The sequence below is a fragment of the Canis aureus genome, chromosome 1 (genome assembly GCF_053574225.1).
Source record: "Canis aureus isolate CA01 chromosome 1, VMU_Caureus_v.1.0, whole genome shotgun sequence".
In the NCBI taxonomy this organism is placed as follows: Eukaryota; Metazoa; Chordata; class Mammalia; order Carnivora; family Canidae; genus Canis; species Canis aureus.
The window spans coordinates 55,713,322-55,732,973 of NC_135611.1; positions in this window are offsets into that span (position 1 = coordinate 55,713,322).

Sequence of the window (19,652 nt, forward strand, 5' to 3'; positions counted from 1 at the left end):
TTTTTGCAAAAGGAGATGGCAAACGAGTTTATCTCTTTCCATGGGTTCTGATACAGGGACAAAAAGGTTCCCCTGAAAGTTCCTTACCACAGGCCTGTTCTCGCCTGGGGCTGGGGCTCAGATTTTGACTGTTTGACATGAATAACCAGCAGCCACACTTAATGAGGGACGTTCTTTTTTTTTTTTTTTAATTTATTTTTTATTGGTGTTCAATTTACTAACATACAGAATAACCCCCAGTGCCCGTCACCCATTCACTCCCACCCCCCGCCCTCCTCCCCTTCCACCACCCCTAGTTCGTTGAGGGACGTTCTTTATAAAAGAAGTGCTAGCCGGTAATGAGAAGGAAGCGTGGAATGAGAAAGTCAGCTTTCTATAACACTACGGGAATTACTGATTCAAGCAAGGGCTACCGATTGTTAATAAAACCATTAGGTATAAGACCGAAGGAACCAGGAATCCACAGAGCCATCATCCTCTCTAGTCAGATGGGGTGAGGAGGGTGTCGGGGAATAATGCCCAGCACCTGGACAGGGGCAGAGCACAACCACGAGTCCTGTGGACCATGCTGAGCACGGAGTCTCGTCCCCACCTCCAGGAATCTAATCCCCTGGGATGGAGGTAGGTGTATCTTTGTTGCTTCACAATTTGCTATTGATTAGGATATTTTCTAACTCTGTAAGGACAGATGTTAAGCTATAGAAATCGATTCAATGCAGATGATTCTTTTCTCATAGCAATGCAAATGAATTTTTTTTTTTTTTTTCTGGTAGAGATGCAAAAGAAGCCTCTCTGGTAAAAAAGATACCCCTCACTTTACAGTTCCATCATCCTACAGGACGTCCACCGGGGCTGTACCTTACTTAGCAATCTTACTATAACGTTATTTCTTTCAAAGACTATAAATACTTCTGTCTTTTCTATAGTCCTTTGAACAAAGATTATCAGACTCCTTGTTTCCTTATTAATGAGTTAAACAAATCTTTGTCACTTACTTTATATTTGTAAGAGTCATGTGTTTGGTTTTTGGAAAATTATATTTGACAAAGTGTAATTTTACGATGGAAACATCAAACAATCATCATCTTAATCCATCTTAAGTCATTCTTAGCATCCTGAATGATCCAGACATTATGTGTACCTGGATTTGACATATCCTCAACAAATACGTATGCATTTTTGATGTGCCCTAAACAGATTTTGGAAGTAAACTCCAGTTTGAAGATAAAATGGGGACTATGTCAGATTAATTTGGTTTTAAGGACATAATAATCAGATGCAATTCCTGGCTCTGGATGAGATCCTGGTTTAAAGACACCAACTGCAAATAACATTTTGGAACAGTGGAGAAAATTTGAGATGGACAGTGCATGTGAAAAGATGAAAATGTCATTTTGTGGAAAGGTAGAGACAATTAAGCAAGAAAAGTTGTGTACATAATAAACCTATTACATTTATTATATTACATTATTTCATTATTTTATTATCTATCATTATATTATATCACCATAATTATATTACACATCATAATAAAGTATTAAATAATATTATATAATTATATAATAATACAGTTAACATAATATAATTATTATATTATAGTGTAATCATAATAGCAAAAATATAATTCATGGCATAATAATTATCAATAAATGTTATTATGATCTTAATTTAATACAAAAAAGACAGAGAGAATGCACACCAGGAATACAGGTTGAGAGATAAAAAGGACAATAGAAGGGGCTCAGTCGTTAAGTATTTGACTCTTCATTTCAGCTCAGGTTGTGATCTCAGGGTCTGTGCTCAGCATGGCATCTGCTTGAGGTTCTCTCTCTCTCTCTCTCCCTCTGCCCATCCCCCGACAGGCACACATTCTCTCTCTAAAATAAATAAATAAATCTTTTTTTTTAAAGGATGTTGGAAGAAGACAGATTATATATCCTGAGATAATAGTAATAGTGGTGACCTCAGGACGGTAGAAATATAATATTTTCATTTTCTCATGTCTTATCTCATTTTCTATTTCTAAATAGATTTTTACTGTTGTAATAATAAATGTTTTAAAGATAAATTAAGAAACACAAAAACATTGATACTGAAAACTTTCAAGCTGAAAATTTTGTAAGATTATCTAAGGATAATAAGATGATCTAAAATATCTAAGGATGATACCTCTGGGTCTTGTGGCAAAAGCAGTCACAGGATTTTCTGGGTGGACACATCCTCACCAAACCTGCACAGACTTTCCTCAGATACATCCTCACAGGAGAGGGGCTCACAATCCAAAGTCATAAACAGACAGAGTTTTTAAAAGACAAAAAAAAAAAATCTTAAAGCTTGAGAGAGTAATATACCCACATCAATCAATAAAATAGTGATTGTCTCATTTACAATGATGGTTGTCAGAATAATTGATGAAAAGAACTGAAAATACATAAATGTCATCATAGAATTCTAGGTCCTACCAAGCATCTTACAAGAGTGATAACAAAGTAAAGACATGCTCAAAAAAATAAAGACAAGCATTTGGGGCTATGAAAAGTGGGTGGAGAGTAGTCTGCAGGTGTGAGAGGTGGCTGGGGGGAAATGAAAAGGGTTTTTCGATGGCACTTAGCTTTGCTAACTTCAAAATGCACATTAATATTTCAAGAGTAAAAAGTCTTTTATTTTTATGGAAAACACATCTCCAGAGCAGTGCAAAAATTAAAAAGAAATACAGAAAACTCAATCAAGCAAATTAGAAAAGAGAGAAAAAAACATGGGATCAGGGGTAGATGAAAAGCAAATAAGGAATAAATATAAACCCAAAATAAGATGATAGAAATAAAGCCAAGTTTTTAGGAATTAAAAACGTGAATGTTCTACACTCATCAGTTGAAAGAGACTCTCATAACGGATTTTTGTTAAAAAAAGAACACCAAACATAGCTATAGACTACAATAAATGCTCAAAAACATGAAAACACAGGTTGGAAATAAAATGCTAAGGGTGCCTGGTTGACTCATGTGGTTAAGCATCTCCCTTTGGCTGAGGACAAGATCTCAGGGTCCTTGGATGGAGCCCCGCGTCGAGCTCCCTGCTTGGTGGAGAGTCTGCTTCTCCCTCTCCCTCTCCCCTCCCTCTCACACATGCTCTCTCTCTCTTAAATATAAAATATTTTTTTAAAAACTTAAAAAATGCATATCAGTTAAATAATAAATAAGAAAGCCAGTCTAGCTATATTATCATGAAAAAAAAAACATAGAAAATGCAGAATTTAAAGCAGTAGACGTTATTAAGGATAAATAGGGCATTATTACATCCATAATAATAAATATGTAAAACCTAAAATTATTTGTACATAATAATTTAGCATGAGAATTTTTAAAGCAGAAATTTGAAGAATTCAAGCAGAAATGGAACCATTCTAGAATCCTACTTGTTCATATTATGATATATTATATAATTAGTATATATTCTATTATGTATTAGTTACATTATTTTCTATACTTTTCTATGGGCCTGAAATAATCACAACAAAGCAATCGTGATTTTGGAAAGCGAGTGAGCGGTGCATTCTACTCAGAATCACGCGTGGCCCACATGGGGTGCCTCCAGGATGCCTCAGCGCAACCAAGCAGCTCCTTTAGGGGGCCGACAGGGTGGGGCAACTTCACCCCTCAGTGGGATCATTTATAGAGATGCCCCCAGGTCAGGGTTGCATTTGATTCCCTAATGGGCATCTGCCCTTAAGAATCCTCCCTTCTGGGATCCCTGGGTGGCTCAGCGGTTTAGCGCCTGCCTTTGGTCCAGAGCGCGATCCTGGAGTCCTGGGATCGAGTCCTGCATCGAGCTCCCTGCATGGAGCCTGCTTCTCCCTCTGCCTGCGTCTCTGCCTCTCTTTCTCTCTCTGTGTGTGTCTATCATGAACAAATAAATAAATAAATCTTTAAAAAAAAAATCCTCCCTTCCGGCCTTTGTACTGAGCCAGGCTTTCAAAACACCTTCTGATCACCTTGAAACTATGACCCTCAAGAAGGAAAAAAAAGTAAGAACACAACCAAGGAAAAAGCCAAGTTTAGACTTAGCAACTGGGATCTTCAGACCACTTCCCAAAGGAATTCTGGGCTTGCGGGTCATGCCCCTGGAGATGGACGGTGCCTCGGAGCCCCCACCTAGCAGAGCCAACCAGCCCGCCCCATCCATACTTCAGCACTGGTCTTCCTGCAGCTGAAAGCTGCTTTTTATTCCTTTCTTTTCATGGCAAAGCTGCCTTGAGATACAAGCAAAAGCCTTTGTTAATAATCTCCCCACTCCCCAGTCTCCATCAGGGATTACTTCCACCCTGGGGTCCAACGGAGGGACTTAACTGGGCCTCCTGGGGGCTGCGGAGCAGGACCATCCAATGATTTCCTCTGTTCCCAACAAGAGAAAAAAAGAAATATAACAAAATCACACTTTTCTTTTTTTTTGCCTGACAGAAAACATAGGTTTTAGATGGCCTAGTTTCAATTACTCATGCATCCTTGAAATCCGCGTAGACACTGTTCAATCCTCACTCCCGACTTCCCGGAGTTAAAACAAAAACAAAACGCTTTTAAATGAGTTCTTTCTTATTGTAGTATTATTTTGTAATAAACTGCATGATTGCACGATTGCAGGCATTAAGCAGAGGCTCGCCATGCACACGCCTGGAAGAGCCCAGGCCGCACGGTTGAGTCAGCCCCAGCATCTGGCCAGGTGACTGTGGGGCCTTCGCGGGGGACACAGTGGTCCTGAGGGGAGGCTCATCCTGATGTTACTGTAATATCTACAGTTACCTTAGATGTTCTTCATTATAAACCCTGCTGGCAACTACACGGATTTCCTCTCTATGACACTCTATGGGCTCTTGAGAAAAACAAATTCAATTTAAATTATAAATTAATGTTTATTATAAATACACATAAAGTATAGAAAATTTAAAAGAATATGGGAACCCCCACAATAACATGTACTCTTAGAGGCAGTTATGATAGAAGTATTTCTTAGATATATTTATCTATTTCTTAAAACATCTTCAAGCCTGTTTTCCCCTTCACGAAGCTGGGACGCTGTTCACTGGGGCTATTTCTGTGTGTCGAGTGTCACATCCTCTGGTGACAGGGAGACTGCACTGCCTGCTGTTGGTGAAGAGGGTCAAGGCCAGTGGCCAGCCCTCAGTCAGCGAGTTCCAGAGCAAGGGATGCCTGTCACTTCCAGATCGAAACCTTTACAACCTTAGTGCCATGACCACATTCCCGCCCTCCTGCAGGGGAGACTAGGGGAGTTAAAAAGCTTAATTTTTAAAAATTGGGCAGAGGGAAGACTGTGAATTCCTAAGGTCACCTGGATCTCCAACGGGACCTACTGATACCCTAAGTAAAGTGTCAAGGGGGAGCTGCTGTCAGCGGGTACCTGTGGACAGTCACTGGACAGACATATGATATACAGAAAAGCCTGTGGAAAGTTCCGCTGCTCTAAACACTAAGCTTTGGAGCATGTTTGTTACCACAGCACATCTAACCCACCCTGACTACAGCAACTGGAAATACATGATGTGTCTGGATGGTCAAACATACTTTAACAAAATATATGCATCCTGCTGTATTTGAAGTCCCATAAGACCACTCACGTTTCCTCCTATCTTTTCTAGTAGTGGCTCAGGAGAAGCACCTGGAGCCCAGGTAACCATTTCTCCTGTAGGCAGACGGCAGTGTGCGCGCTTTGATCACTTCTCTAAAGCCAATTCACCTTTCCACTATACCCACTGTTGCTAACTGTGGTCCCCTCTGACCCACAACTCCTTTTCCTGTAAGGCTGGGCTAGGGGCTAGGATCTAAGGATGGAAGCCGAGAATGGTGGAGCCCGACCTAAGCTCTGCTGCCAGTCAAGTGACCACACCCCCGGCAGGCGGGCCCCATGACTGTCCATCTTTTGCAGGAACATGAGCAGTCCCCTTGCATGAGTCCTCAGATTAGAAGGGCATTCGGGGCCAGCATGCTAGGAGGATCTGCCAGGAGACCAGTGCACTCTGCACCCCAGGTACCAGCATGATCGTCATGGGGGGGTGTCCATGCCTACGGGACCGATGCCTAGAGTTGGGGCAGAAGAAGAAAAGCCCTGGCTGCCAAGGATTGCCGTGCACCTACTTTGTTCTCTCAAATCACTTCATAAGTCCCCCGCTGGGCCTCAGAGCAGTTTTAATGTCTGATAATTGAGAAAACACAGTGACAAAGTGATGGTGAGCTCGTGTGCTCACTTACATGAAATGTACCCCCACAGGGGTTTGGGGGAGCTCGTGGGGAGGTGCATCCCTGGTTGACCAGTGTCAGGGTCGGGCCCAGGAAAACAGCTGAGGGTCACCAGGGCATCCATCCTAGAGGTCAGCATGGTCATTTCATAGGTGCTTTGCCTCCAGCCCATGCTCACGGCCCTCCACTGGAGGGGGCGCTTGGGTCCAGCCCAGGAGGTGGTACAACATCTAGGGGACAATCAAGGTCTGAGCGAGTCTGCATTTTCCTACTCAAGACAGGTGTTGGTTAAGCGTGAACCGCCCCCAGGCCCTAATGTCCACCTAACCTGGGACATAAATTGAGACTTAATTGATCCCCAAGCCTGAGAGCAGCCCTGGTGTCATGATGGACAGGACTCTGCTTGCTTCCTGTAGGTTCTCAGGCCATGCTGGCCAGCATCAGGGCTGGGTCAAGGGTGAGCTCAGGGTCAGGGTCACAGCTAGTGTCAGAGCCAGGTGAGGGCTGGGATCAGGGTCAGGGTCAGGGCTATGGTCAGAGCCAGGGCAGAGGTCAGGGACAGGGCTAGGATCAGGGCTGAGAGCAGGGCTGGGATCAGGGTCAGGGCCAGGGTCAGGTCAGGTCAAAGCTAGGATCAAGGTCAGGCCTGGGGTCAGGGATAGGGCTAGAGTCAGGGCCAGGTCAAGGCTGGGATCAGGGTCAGGGCCAGGGTCAGGGACAGGGCTAGGGTCAGGGCCAGGTTAGGCCTGAAATCAGGGTCAGAGCTAGGATCAGAGACAAGGCAGGGGTAAGTGCCAGACTGAGGGCCAAGGTCAGGGTCAGGGTCTGGGTCATGGTCAATTTTAGGACCAGGTTTAGGGTTGGAATGGAGGAAAAGAGAGTGCAGAGCCTGGTGTATTTGGGGTTCATGGGGCACCCCTGTCAGGTCAGGTACTCAACCAGGCAGGTCAACCAGCTGAGCCAAGAGAAAGCGCTGGATGCCCTCAGTCCTTGTGGCCACCTGGGTGACTCAGGCACCCGCTGAACCACTGACAGGGCGGGCTCTCCAGAGCAAACATCACCAATGGGAGGAGGAAGTGTCATTCAGCAGTGTCTGCTTGTCCTTTCAGAAGGTGGAGAAAGAAGTGCTGTAGTTGGCCAGAAACAAGAACCCTATTATACACCACTCGTATTCCTTCCTTGATGATCCTGCAAATGTAGGGAAGGAAGGTGGCACTGCTCCGTGCCCACGGGGGCCTGAGAGGTGGGGAGCGGTGCTCGGGCCCGTCCTCCCCTCCTGCCACCCCGACAGAGCCGCCGGCACCCTGGGGGGCCGTGGGAGTGCCACACCAGTGGGACCCTACCCACCTGGTCCCCCACAGGACAATGGGGCCGTTCTGCAATCCATGGGCCCCTCATCCGTCCAGGGGCCTTTCTACCCAGCAGATGACAGTCCTGGTTTCCTTTCAGGTTTGTGTTTGGGGTTTTTCCCACACTGCTGTGGCCACAAGGTGCTCTGAGCCAGTCCACGGGCACCCTAACTGGGACACCCACTGCCGTGGCCCTCGTCTGGGACGGAAGCTCCATCCAGGGGCACTGTCCTCCCTCACGCCCAGCCTCACCGAGTGGAGAGACAGGAAAGGCCCCGTGGGTAATTTAAGAAGGAGAAATGTTCACTTTAGATAAAACACGGCAAACCTTTCTCAGCCTAGTGAGAGTGAAAATACACCCTACCCTAAATCAAATATAAACACAGCAGCCAGGCGTGAGGCTTGTGGGGTGCACCAGAGCCCGGATGGGGCATTCCCGTGGGGTGGCTTTCCATCCTCACCCAGGCCGACCTTGAACCCGGGCCTATAGGGCCCAATGACCCTGGCCTCGAGGTCCCACTTGCAGCTGCCCGGGCACGAGCAGGTGCACTGTCAGCCATGCTCTGAGTCACACCGAGGGCTGCGCCCATGGGTGTCCGCCGCAGGGAGCCGCAGGGAGCCGCAGGGAGCCACAGGGAGCAGGGCCCGGGCAGCGACACCCGAGACGCCCAGCCAACCTCCTCCCACGCCCCGCCCAGCTCCTCCTGTCCTGCTCACACAGCCTCACGCCAGGCATCCTGCGGTTCAGCTTTTGAACTATTTTTCGGAACAGAGCTACATTCTGAATAAATTTTATCAACAATTAGAGAAAGTTCAAGCAAAATGAATATACTTTCAAGTTGCCGGCAGCTTTGAAAATTTCAAGCAAATGATCATATTTTTTCCCTGAAGAATGTGTCCCGGGAACCCGAGCAAACAGGGTGGCGGTGGCGACCCCAGGGTGCTTACTAAGTCTTACACCAGATCCTCGGTGGGCGATGCCTGACTTGCTGTGACCGGACAGCGGGGTCATGGGCTGCCCACTGCTCTTCTCGGTTCAATCACGTTTTCCCTATAATGGGCACCATAGAGATTATTGAGATTGTGCAAATTTTCCTCAAAGTGATATTTGTGCAAAATACACAGTCTGAACAAAAGAATGACTTTTCCATGCTCCCTTTTCAGAGACATGGGGTCGAATGAAGTCAGGTCAGAGGGCCCATTAGAGGAAGTGTCACATCTCCAATCCCTCGTATTCCAGTTGGGAAAAGTGGGTGGTCCCCAGGCCTTGTGTCCACGGCCATGTGGGTGGGGGCCTAGGCCACGCTGCAGCTCGGCCACCCCGCCCCTGCCCCTCCTCCGCCCCCTGCTCCCCCGACATGCAGGCGTGGCACGGGGGGCCCTCCTGGGTTTCCCCGTAGGATGTGCTGGTTTGAAGGCACAGCACCATCCAAGTCCTGGCTGGTGGAAATGGAGTTAACATCAGCCAGAAGCCACTCACACTGGTTCAAAGCCGTTGACCCGGGGCCGTGCCGTTCCTCCCACTCCCAGGCAGGTGGGGAGGGACCTCTGGGCTTCGACCCCTTGCACCGTGCCAGCGTGTCCGGCTTTGGATGCACAGTGTGGGCGGAAAGCGGTGGGAGATGGACAACCTAGAGCTTATGTGATGTCCCTGGAGGATGCAGGCAGGGCCTCTGAAGCTACTGGTCTCCCCAGGTCACACCCGTCGGCTGGGGTCCCCGGAGGAGGGGCTATTCCACCCCGGAGCTAAGTGGAGGACCTGGGACAGGGGTTGGCAACCATGGCCCCAGACTCTGCAGGTCCAGTCTCCAGTAAAAAATAAGTTTTATATTTCTTTAGGTTTCTGTGGAATGACAAGGAAGGAGGTGCAGGGCGCAGACTGCACAAAACTCAGCATTCTGGGCCGTGGGAGGCACCTGTTTTCTTTCATTGAACCTGGTCTTCCTGTTTCCTCCATCCACGTGGGGATGAGCAGGCTGCGTCTCTCTAAAGTTGAACGTGCTGATCCCGCTTGATTTCCTAGCAGGTGGCCTGGAAGGTCTTAGACTTTTAAGAGATTGAAAAATCAAAATAAGAGTATTTCTTGATACATAAAACTTGTAAAAAAAATACAAATTTCAGTGTCCAGAAATAAAGTTTTATTGGAACTCAGCTTCACCCCTTTGGCGTGGATTGTGTTTATGTGTTCGTGGGCACGTGGCAGCGGTGGAGCTGCAAACAGCAGGCTGGAAGGGGTGCAGCGGGGACCCCGAGGCCCAGCCAGCCCCATGGTTTGCTTGGTGCCAGGATGGGAGTCTGCAGCCCCCTGCTCTGCTGAAGCACCTCTGCTCGGGTTGTCAGTGTGTCTTTGATCTTGTTACAGTTGTGACTGACTTCTGCTAAATAATTTGATTTTTTCTTTTCTTTTTTCATTTTATTTTTTTAAAAGATTTTATTTATTTATTCATGAGAGACACACAGAGAAGGGCAGAGGCAGAGACACAGGCAGAGGGAGAAGCAGGCTCCATGCAGGGAGCCCCATGTGGGACTCGATCCCGGGACTCCAGGATCACACCCTGGGCCGAAAGCAGGCGCCAAACCACTGAGCCACTCAGGCATCCCCACTTTTTTCATTTTAAAAGTAATTCATCTTTGGGGCACCTGGGTGGCTGAGTCAGTTAAGCATCTGGCTCTTGGTTTTGGCTCAGGTCTGTGATCTCAGGGTCATGGGATCGAGTTCCGTGTCAGGCTCCATGCTTATTGGGGAGTCTGCCTGAGATTCTCTCTCTGCCCCCCCAACCTCTCTCTATCCCAAATAAATGAATAAACCTTTTTAAAAATAAAATAAATTTTTTTAAATAAAATAAAATTTAAAAATAAAATAAAATTCAGCAGCTGTTTAAAAAACAATAATAATAATTTAACAGAATTCCTCCACTAAACCTCAAATGTTTAACTAGCCCAGCCTCACATTCTTGGGAAGGGCGGGAATAATAATAGTTGTATTTATTTTCTTTTTTTATAAAAAAGTAAAACTACAAAAACCTTAAGTGATCTTATTTCTCTTCAAAGAGCAAAACAGCTTTGCAGGCAGACTTTGGGGCCAGCTCTAAAGGAAGTCATAAAAAGCATTTATTTATTCCCCAAACATATCCCATACCTCTGGGCCTTTGCTCCTGCTGTAATCCAACCTGGAGGGCCCTCCCTCCCAGCCTGCTCTGTGCTGGCCTGGCTCACGGGGTGTCTGCACCAGCGAGCTGCCCGGGCTTCCCCACACCCAGCTGGAGTCCCTGAGTCACAGGGTGCTGCTCCACTTTGTCCCCTTTCATTTCTTAAATCTTACTGTGCAAGGAATGCTTGGTAATTAAACAAAAGGCTGCCTGGCTTCAAGTAGAATTGTCTTTCAAATTTATATTTTCCTCAGATTTCTAGTGAAGGAAACCAGAAGCGGCACTGATGAGGCTGTGCCAGATGATGGGGCGAGGGACGGAGAGCCAGGGCTTTTGCAGCGTGTTCCTGTGTGCTAGTGCACGTACATATGTACATGCACACGTGTGCACTCCAGTCTGACTTCCTACGGGGGGACCAAAGGGCCGCAGGTGGCCAGCCTGCCCTGGGCTCGGGTTCCTGGAGCAGGGTCGTGGGAGAGTTGGAGTCAGGTGGTGGCCAGCACAGAAGCAGCCACGTCCTGTGTGTACACATGCCACCTTCCAAGCACGTAACACAGCAGCAAGGCCATCGTTACACGCCCCATGGGAGGGGGCAGGCGGGAATCCCTTCCCAAGCCACAGAAACAGGCAGAGGAGAATTAAGAGGAAACCTGGCACTTGGGTGTTAGGGACGGTTCCCACAATCCATGGGTTCTCTTGTGATGCATGGGGGTGGCACACAAGAGCCTGCGCACACATGGAGAGCTCCCCCTTCCATGCCGGGCGCTGCGGGTGTGCCGAGTGGCAGGCACAGCCTTTCCAGGTGCTGTGGTGGGGCGGCCAAGTCCCTCCTGGGGATGACAAGGCCAGGTGTTCCTACACGCAAGGCACCCCCCATTTCCAAGCTATCAGAGCTTTTCAAACTTTGTTTCAAATCCTTTGTCAAATGTGGTGAAGGATGAACTTCCCAGGTCATGAGCCCCCCACCCCGCCCCCGAGGAACCAAGGAGCAAGCGAGAAGGGATTTTCCAACACACCTTTCACTCTTCTTAAAATTAAAGTACATTCTAAAAAATAAAAGACATTGAGGTCACAAATTAAGAAAAATGTAACTGTCTGTGGTCAACACCAAATTGCAGACTTGGCGCTGTTTAGGGGACATGCTCTTACGACGTACATACGGTGTTTTCTGAGAAAGCCCCTGACCCCAGCCTGACCTATGAACTTGCTGTGTTTCATTTTGTTTCATGACACACACACTTGTTAGTGGCTTTGCAGTTGCGGATCAACAAATGGGAGCGGACAAAACTGCTCTGACCATTTGAGGTGGACAAACGTGACGATGGTCAGCCTTCTCTCTCTGGCTCTCGTGAGTGTCAGCTGTAGGTCGCTGCTGACACACTGATAACAAAGGTCACTGGTCTTCTCTGTATAAAGAACATATGTCTGCATTTTATTTAACAACCTGAAAAATAGGGACAAACATGGCCACTATTCTTAAAGTTATCTAGAGCATCTCCCTGGAAGATGACCTTTCTGTACAGTCCAGAGACCGGACAACAGAATGGTGCCTGCCAATTTGCCAGCAGGTTCCACCAACTCAAGAGAATCTAATGATACTCCGTACCTTTACTTTTTCTGGTCAACGTTATCAACTTTATAATTTTCATGCAACAAAATGCATTCTTGTGTAAGTGTGGAGTTTGATAGGTTTGGGCAAAGTCTTCACCCGGGTAACCACCACGATCAAGATATTCTGGAAAGTTCCTTGTTCCTCTTTGCCATGGGGTCCACACGTCACCACTGGTCTCATTTCTCTCACTGTAAGTTGGTTTTGCCTGCTCTGGAATCACATCACTGGAATCACACAGCAAACACTCTTCTGCGTCTGGCTTGTTTTGTGCAGCAAAACGTTTCTGAAATTGACTCATGTTGTATCTGTTAATGGTTACCTTCTCCTTATTGATGAACAAGCTCTCATTGTAAAGGTACACAATAAACTGTTTGTGTGTTCCTCTCTTCTCGGACCATTGGGTTGTTTCCAGTTGGGAACTATCATAAAGTTGCTGTTAACATTTGTTTACAGAGTTTGTGTGGACGTATGTTTTCGTTTCTCTTGAGCAACCCACTAGGGGTAGGATTGTTGAATGTTTAATCTCATGAGAAGTAGGTAAGCCCTTCCCCAAAGTGGTTGTGATGTTTTATATGCTCAGTAGTAGCATGTGAGTCCCACCTCTTCACCAATGTTTGGAACTGCCTGCTCTTTTTATTTTTTATTTTTTTTAATTTTTATTTTAGTTCTAGTGGGTGCGAGGTGGTATTTCACTGTGGTTTTAATTTTCATTTCCCTGATAGCCAGTGATGTCAAGTACCTTTCATGTGCTTACGGACCATTCATAGACCTTCTTGTGAAGTTTCTGCTCAGATCATTCGTCTGCTTATTATAGGGTTATTCGTCTTATTTTATTATTGATTTATTGGAGTTTTGATATATTTTGGTTACAAATCCTTTTGTTGGATAGATGTATTACCAATATTTCTTCAAATCTGTGACTTGACTTTTCATCTGAATAGTGCCTTTTGAAGAGTAAGTTTTTAATTTAAATGAAATCAAATTCACCAATTCTTTTCTTTTAGGTTTAGTGAATTTTGTGTCCTACAGAAGTGTCAACCTCTTCAATCTTGTAAAAAAAAAATGTTTTCTTTAAACATTTTATGTAATTAGCTTTATATTTAGGTTTTTGACTCTTTTCAAGTTAATCTTTGTGTTTGGCATGAGGTGATGGCCAAGAAGACATGTGGAGATCTGGTTGTTCCAACAAGAGTGGTTGAAAAGAAACTATCCATCTCCATTGAAGTACCAGGACATCTTTATTGAAAATATGTTAACCATACACATGCGGTGTATTTATTCTCTTCTATTAATTTATATGAATATCTCTGTTCACTAACAATATATGATTTGACTACAGCCGATTTGTAGTCAATCTTGAAATCAGGTAATGTGAGTCCTCCAACTTTGTTCTTTATCAAATTTGCTTTGGATAGTCTAAGTCCTTTGTGAGGTTTTTTTTAATAATATAGATCCAACTTTTCAATTTCCACCAAAAATGCTTGATATTGTTTTGATTAGGATTGCATTGGTTATACAGATAAATCTGGGTAGAATTAACATCATAACATTATTGATTCCTTCAATCCATGAATATTATATATTTCTATTTATTGAGGCTTTCTTTAATTTCTGTTAACAATGTTTTATAGTTTTCAGGGTGCAAGTTTTGTATACCTTTCATTACATTTATTCAAAACTACTTTATGGTTTTTTTTATAAATTTATTTTTTATTGGTGTTCAATTTGCCAACATATAGAATAACACCCAGTGCTCATCCCATCAAGTGCCCCCCTCAGTGCCTGTTACCCCATCACCCCCACTCCCCGCCCACCTCCCTTTCTACCACCCCTAGTTCGTTTCCCAGAGTTAGGAGTCTCTCATGTTCTGTCTCCCTTTCTGATATTTCCCACTCATTTTTTCTGCTTTCCCCTTTTGATACTATTATAAAATAGAAATATTTTTGTTTTATTTTCCAACCAATTTATTTTAAGTGTATAGAAATAAATTAAATTTTTATATCTTGGTCTTGTGTCCTATGACATTATTAATTTCATTTATTGATTCCAATAGATTTTTGTGTGTATGGATTCATTAGGCTTTTTTATATACAGGATCATCTCATCTGAGAAAAAAAAGACAGTTTTGTTTATTCTATGTATGCCTTCCTTTTCTTGATTTTGCATTGACTAATATTTCCAGAATAATGTTCAATAGAAGTGGTAGGGACAAACATTCTTGCCTTGCTCCAGTCTTAGTGAAAAAGAATTAAATCTTTTATCATTAAATAGGATGTTCAGTACGAATACCCTTTAATAGGTTAGAGATGTTTCACTTATTTTTAGCTCAGAATTTTTGTCATGAATGGATGTTGAAGGGTTACAAACATCTTTTTTGCATCTATTGAGATAATTATATGATTTTTCTCCTTTATCTTATGAAATAGTGAATTACATCGTTTAAATTTTTTATCAAAGTGTAATTTACATACAATAAAACTCACTCTGTTTTCGGTGTAAAGTTCTGTGATTTTGACAGACATACAGATGTGTAACTACTACCACAATCCAGAGAGAACCAAAAGAAATGCCCTCCTACTCCTTTTGTAATCAGCACCTTTCCCCCACTGGTTCCTCCAGCAACCCCTCAACCATGTGCTCTTCTCTAGCTTTTCCATTTCCCACCTATCCATATCCTATGCATAGAATCACACAGTGCACAGAGTTTGGCTACATTGACCTACCACAATGCATATGAAATGTATATTGTTGTGTACATTCCTGTCATTGCTGAGTAGTGTTCCATTTTATGGAGATACCAAATTTATCATTAACTAGTTGGGATCATTTTGTTTGTTTCCAGTTCACTGATTGATTTTTGAATGTTAGATCAGTCTTGAATTCCTGAGGTTGTCTCCATTTAGCATTATCCTTTCTATATACTGCTAAATTTTATTATCCAATATTTTCTAAATATTTTTACAAATATATTCATGAGGAATATATTCTTGTAGCTTTCTCATATGGTTATCAGTGATATGCTGACCTCATCAAACAAATTGTAAAATGCTTCTTCCTCTTTAATTTTCTTAAACTGATTGTGGAATTGATTTTACTTTTACTCAGAAATCTGATGGAATTTTGAGGACTAACATGAAGTCACCTGGGCCTGGAGTTTTCTTTGTGAAAAGGTTTATCGTTAAGGGTTTTATTTATTTAATAGATTTTAGATTTTAGTTCTTCGGGGCTTTTTAAATCTTTTCTTGACTTAGCTTTGAAAATTGTGTCTTTTAAGGGATTTATCCATTTTTATATTGTTATCATGGTAAAAAAAAGACAGGAAATTTACCATATTAACCATTTTTAAACACACAGTTCAATGATGTTCAGTATATTCATATTGTTGTACAGCAGATCTCTAGAACTTTTTCATCTTGTAACACTGAAACTTTCTACCAGTTAAACACTAATTTGCCTCTTTTCTCCTGACCCCCAGCCCCTCGTGACCAGCTTTCTTCTTTCAGTTTCTCTGATCTTGACTCCTTTAGATATTCCATGTGCATGGAACCATACGGTATTTGTCCCTTCTTAACTGGCTTATTTGGCTCAGTATAATGTCCTTCAGGTTCGTCTGTGTTATAATGGGTGGGATTATATACATCACATTTGGTTTCTCCACTTATCAGTTGGTGAATACCTGGGTCGCTTCTGCTTCTTGGTTATTGTGAATAATGCTGTGACCACACGGGTGTGTAAATCTCCCTCCAAGATCCTGCTTCAAATCCTTTTGAATTAGAGACCCAGAAATTGGATTTCCATAATAGCAATTCGATTTTAATCTTTTAGGAAACTTCAAAACTGTTTTCCATAAAGTCTGTCCCATTTTCCGTGTTACTGTGCCAGGCTTCCAACTTCTCCGCATCCTCTTCAACACTTACTACTCTATGTCCTCTGCCAGTAGCTAGCATTGTAGGTGTGAGGTACCATTTCACAGTGGTGTGGATTTGCATTTCCCTGGTGATCAGTGATGTTGAGCATCTTAGCATGTGCTTATTGGGTATTTGTAGATCTTCTTTGGAGAAATGTCTACTCAAGTGTTTTGCTCATTTTGTAATTGGGTTATTTTGTTGTTAAATTGTAGACATGGATGGTGGCAAATGAGACTTATGAATGAAATGTTTGAATATATTTTCAGTTTCATAGTTCATATTCAGTTTCATATTTCACAGTTTCATAAATGATAAAAGACCAAGAATATAGCATTCACTCATTCTTTGTTTCATTTATCACTCTTATTCATTAAATTATTCAGTGATTTTGTAATAATCATGTATTTACTGAGACTCTTCTATGAGCAGGAGTTGTTGTAGATAATATGGATGTTTTTGTAAACAAGACTGATGTGATCCTTCAAACAACATATTTAGAGTCAAGAAAGAAAAAAAAGAGAACAAAAAGGAAGTTGCTCTTTTCATATCCCAGACCCCAGATCTTAATGTTGGATTCCTTCTTGCTGGAGCACCTAAGGCCAATCCCCTTCCCTCTCTCTCCCTTCTCCCACCCCTCCCTCCCTCTCCCTCTTTGCATCCCTTCCCCACTATAGAAAGGACACAGCAAACAGATGACCATCTGCAAACCATGAAGCGGGCCCTTACCAGACACCAACTCTGCTGGCACCCAAGCCTGGACTTCTGGCCGCCAGAACTTGGATCGCCTGAGACACCTAATGAACTGGAAACACCTCACTACCTTATTAAGCAAAGCCACAAAGATATGAGTTTTCATACGGCTTAGGTTGAAATTAAATTTTTCAGCACCAAATCCCTACCCTGTGGCCAGCAATTAAATGGATCAAAGTAACACAGCCTGGTCTCTCGCCAGCCGCCCAGGCTTCCCTCCCTCCCAGCCTCTGTTCCCCCTGAGCAAGCACTGAGCATCATCCTGGAAACTATGCAGGACTCCTTCCCTTCTTCCCTCCTCAGTCACCAGGCCCCGCGAGGGTGGCTGTTCACCTCCTGTCTCCAGCTGTCAAGAGCTGAAGTGCCAGGCCCTGGGCCATGTGATTATGAAGCAAGTGACCAGGGTGTGAGCACGGTCACAGGTGTGCATACTCTCAAACCTTGGCCTCCCAGGTGCGGGGTGCGCAGTAGGGCTGTCAAAGTGCTAACCACATCCCAAGCATCCTGACCTAGATCACCCCACAGGTGTTTACATGCAGGACAGATGAGGGGCTTGTATCTATGACGTCAGGATTTGGGAAGACTGGAAGACCGCCTGGCTGGGGTCCCGGCGCCACTGCTTCCTACCCCAGGGAAGGCTGGCAAGTCCCCTCACCTTTTCCTTTTCTTTTCCCTGCCTCTGTTCTCTCTGCCGAGGAGTGCGGTCCGCGCTCTTTCCGTCAGCCTGCCGTGGGCACGACACAGGGAACACGCCTTGGCTTGGCACAGCGCTGCCACAATCATTCCCCGCACGCGCACGCGTCAGCTCTGCCTTCCCTGTCACCTCCGCGGTGCTCCGGGTCCTCGGACCTGCCTCTCTGGGGCACAATGGGGATGTGATCGCAATGGTCAAAGCCCTGGTCGAAGACAAGAAACAAGCGGCAGTGCTGTTTTCTCTGGAGTCTGGAAGCGACACAAGGCGGGAAGAAGAGAGTGGAAGGGAAATGCAGAGGTCAGGGCCTGCCAACAGCCACCCAGGAAAGTGGGGTGTCCCCCTGCCCCCGTGTGCACCTGCCTTCCCATGGCCGTGCCCACCCATCCAGGGAACCTCGTCTCCCTGCAAGTCCATCCACCTGCAACATGAACGGTGACTAAGGCTTTGAGCGGGATGACAGCAGCCCGACGGCAGCAAGCACACCGTCCATGCCAGCGGCCTCGCAGAAAAACCCGTGCGGGAGAGTCAGGAGGGGCATCTGCAGATGGTGGCACGTCGGAAGTGCTCAGTGTTCCCTGGGCCTTGTGGGCCTGTGGTGGACATATGGACATACAGACCGTAGCTAGGGACCCACAGCTCGCCATCTCCAACTGGACAGAGGCCACCAGGTCATGGTCATCGCCCACACCCTGCTCCGACCAGCTCTCTGTGGCTCGCTTTTTCTTTCTCTTTCCTTCCTTCCTCCCTCCCTCCCTCCCTACCCCTGCTTCCCCCTTCCCGGCCCTTCCTCCTCCCCTCCCTCTCGCCCCCTCTCCCTTCCCCCATTCTTCCTTCATCTTCATCTTCCCCACCAGGTTCTGAACATCACACCAGCACCACCCCATCCCTCTTGGGAGCTTCAGTGTCTGACTCTGGTCAGATCTAACTGCTCAGAATCACCGGGACTCCTTTGATGTTTGAAAGAAACACCAAAAACCCAATTAAGAGAAAGCTGAATGTCACCTTTTCCGTGCGGTTTGTGAGAGCGAGGTGTGTGGAACGGACAAGAGCAGAGGAGAGATTTCTAGGAAGGAGAATGATCTTTGGCTGAGGAAACACTAACAGACCTTCAGTCACAGGAAAGAAAAGTCTCAGACGAGTTTGGAAAACAGAGGGTTAAATAATGAATGTACACAATTTATGTATTTGTGTGCCTTATGTGCACACAGGTGTTAGTAAATATGTAATGTCCACCGATAGAGCGTGGAGGCAAGAAGTCCCAGAGTGGGGACAGACCGCGAGGCCTCGGGCAGTGAGGGTGGCATCTGACCTCAGGGTCCCCCACCTGTTCCCTCCTCCATCTGCCTCAGGGCCACAGGATGGGCCCGTGGAGACAGTGACTGGTCCCAAAGGCCACTGGGGGTGACGCGCAGCCAGGAAGGAGAGGCCAGCACATCTCAGCTACCTGCAGAGATGCAGGAGAGGGCTGCCCGCAGCCTCACGAGTGGGTCCTGAGCGGGATGGTGATGTCAGAGGACGGTGTGCATGGGGACAGAGTGGTCTGACTCTGATCTGCTCCCAGGGGCATGGACCACCAGACTCCCACCTCAGGAGCGGCACCGGCCCCTCTGCCCACACAGGTGTCAGCCAGTGGCACTGAGTGCCTCTGTGGGTGTCCAGGGCCGCAGACGGTAGGTGCTCCACCAGGCCGGGCTTCAGAGCTGCCTCAGAGAAGGGCCCGAGGCCTCGATGGATGGATGAAAGCTCCGCAGCACATGCACCAGGGGAGAAATCTGGCGTCCCACCAGGCTCACGTCTGGCAGGTGTGCGCACTCTCAGCCTTCCTGTCCGAGCTTGAAGGGCTCCGAGGAGGAAGAGGTGGGTCTGGCCAGCACCCCTGAGCCCCCCACCAGTGAGGCACCTCATCGTTCCTGTTCCCAGCCAGAGGGCTGTGCAGCTCTTC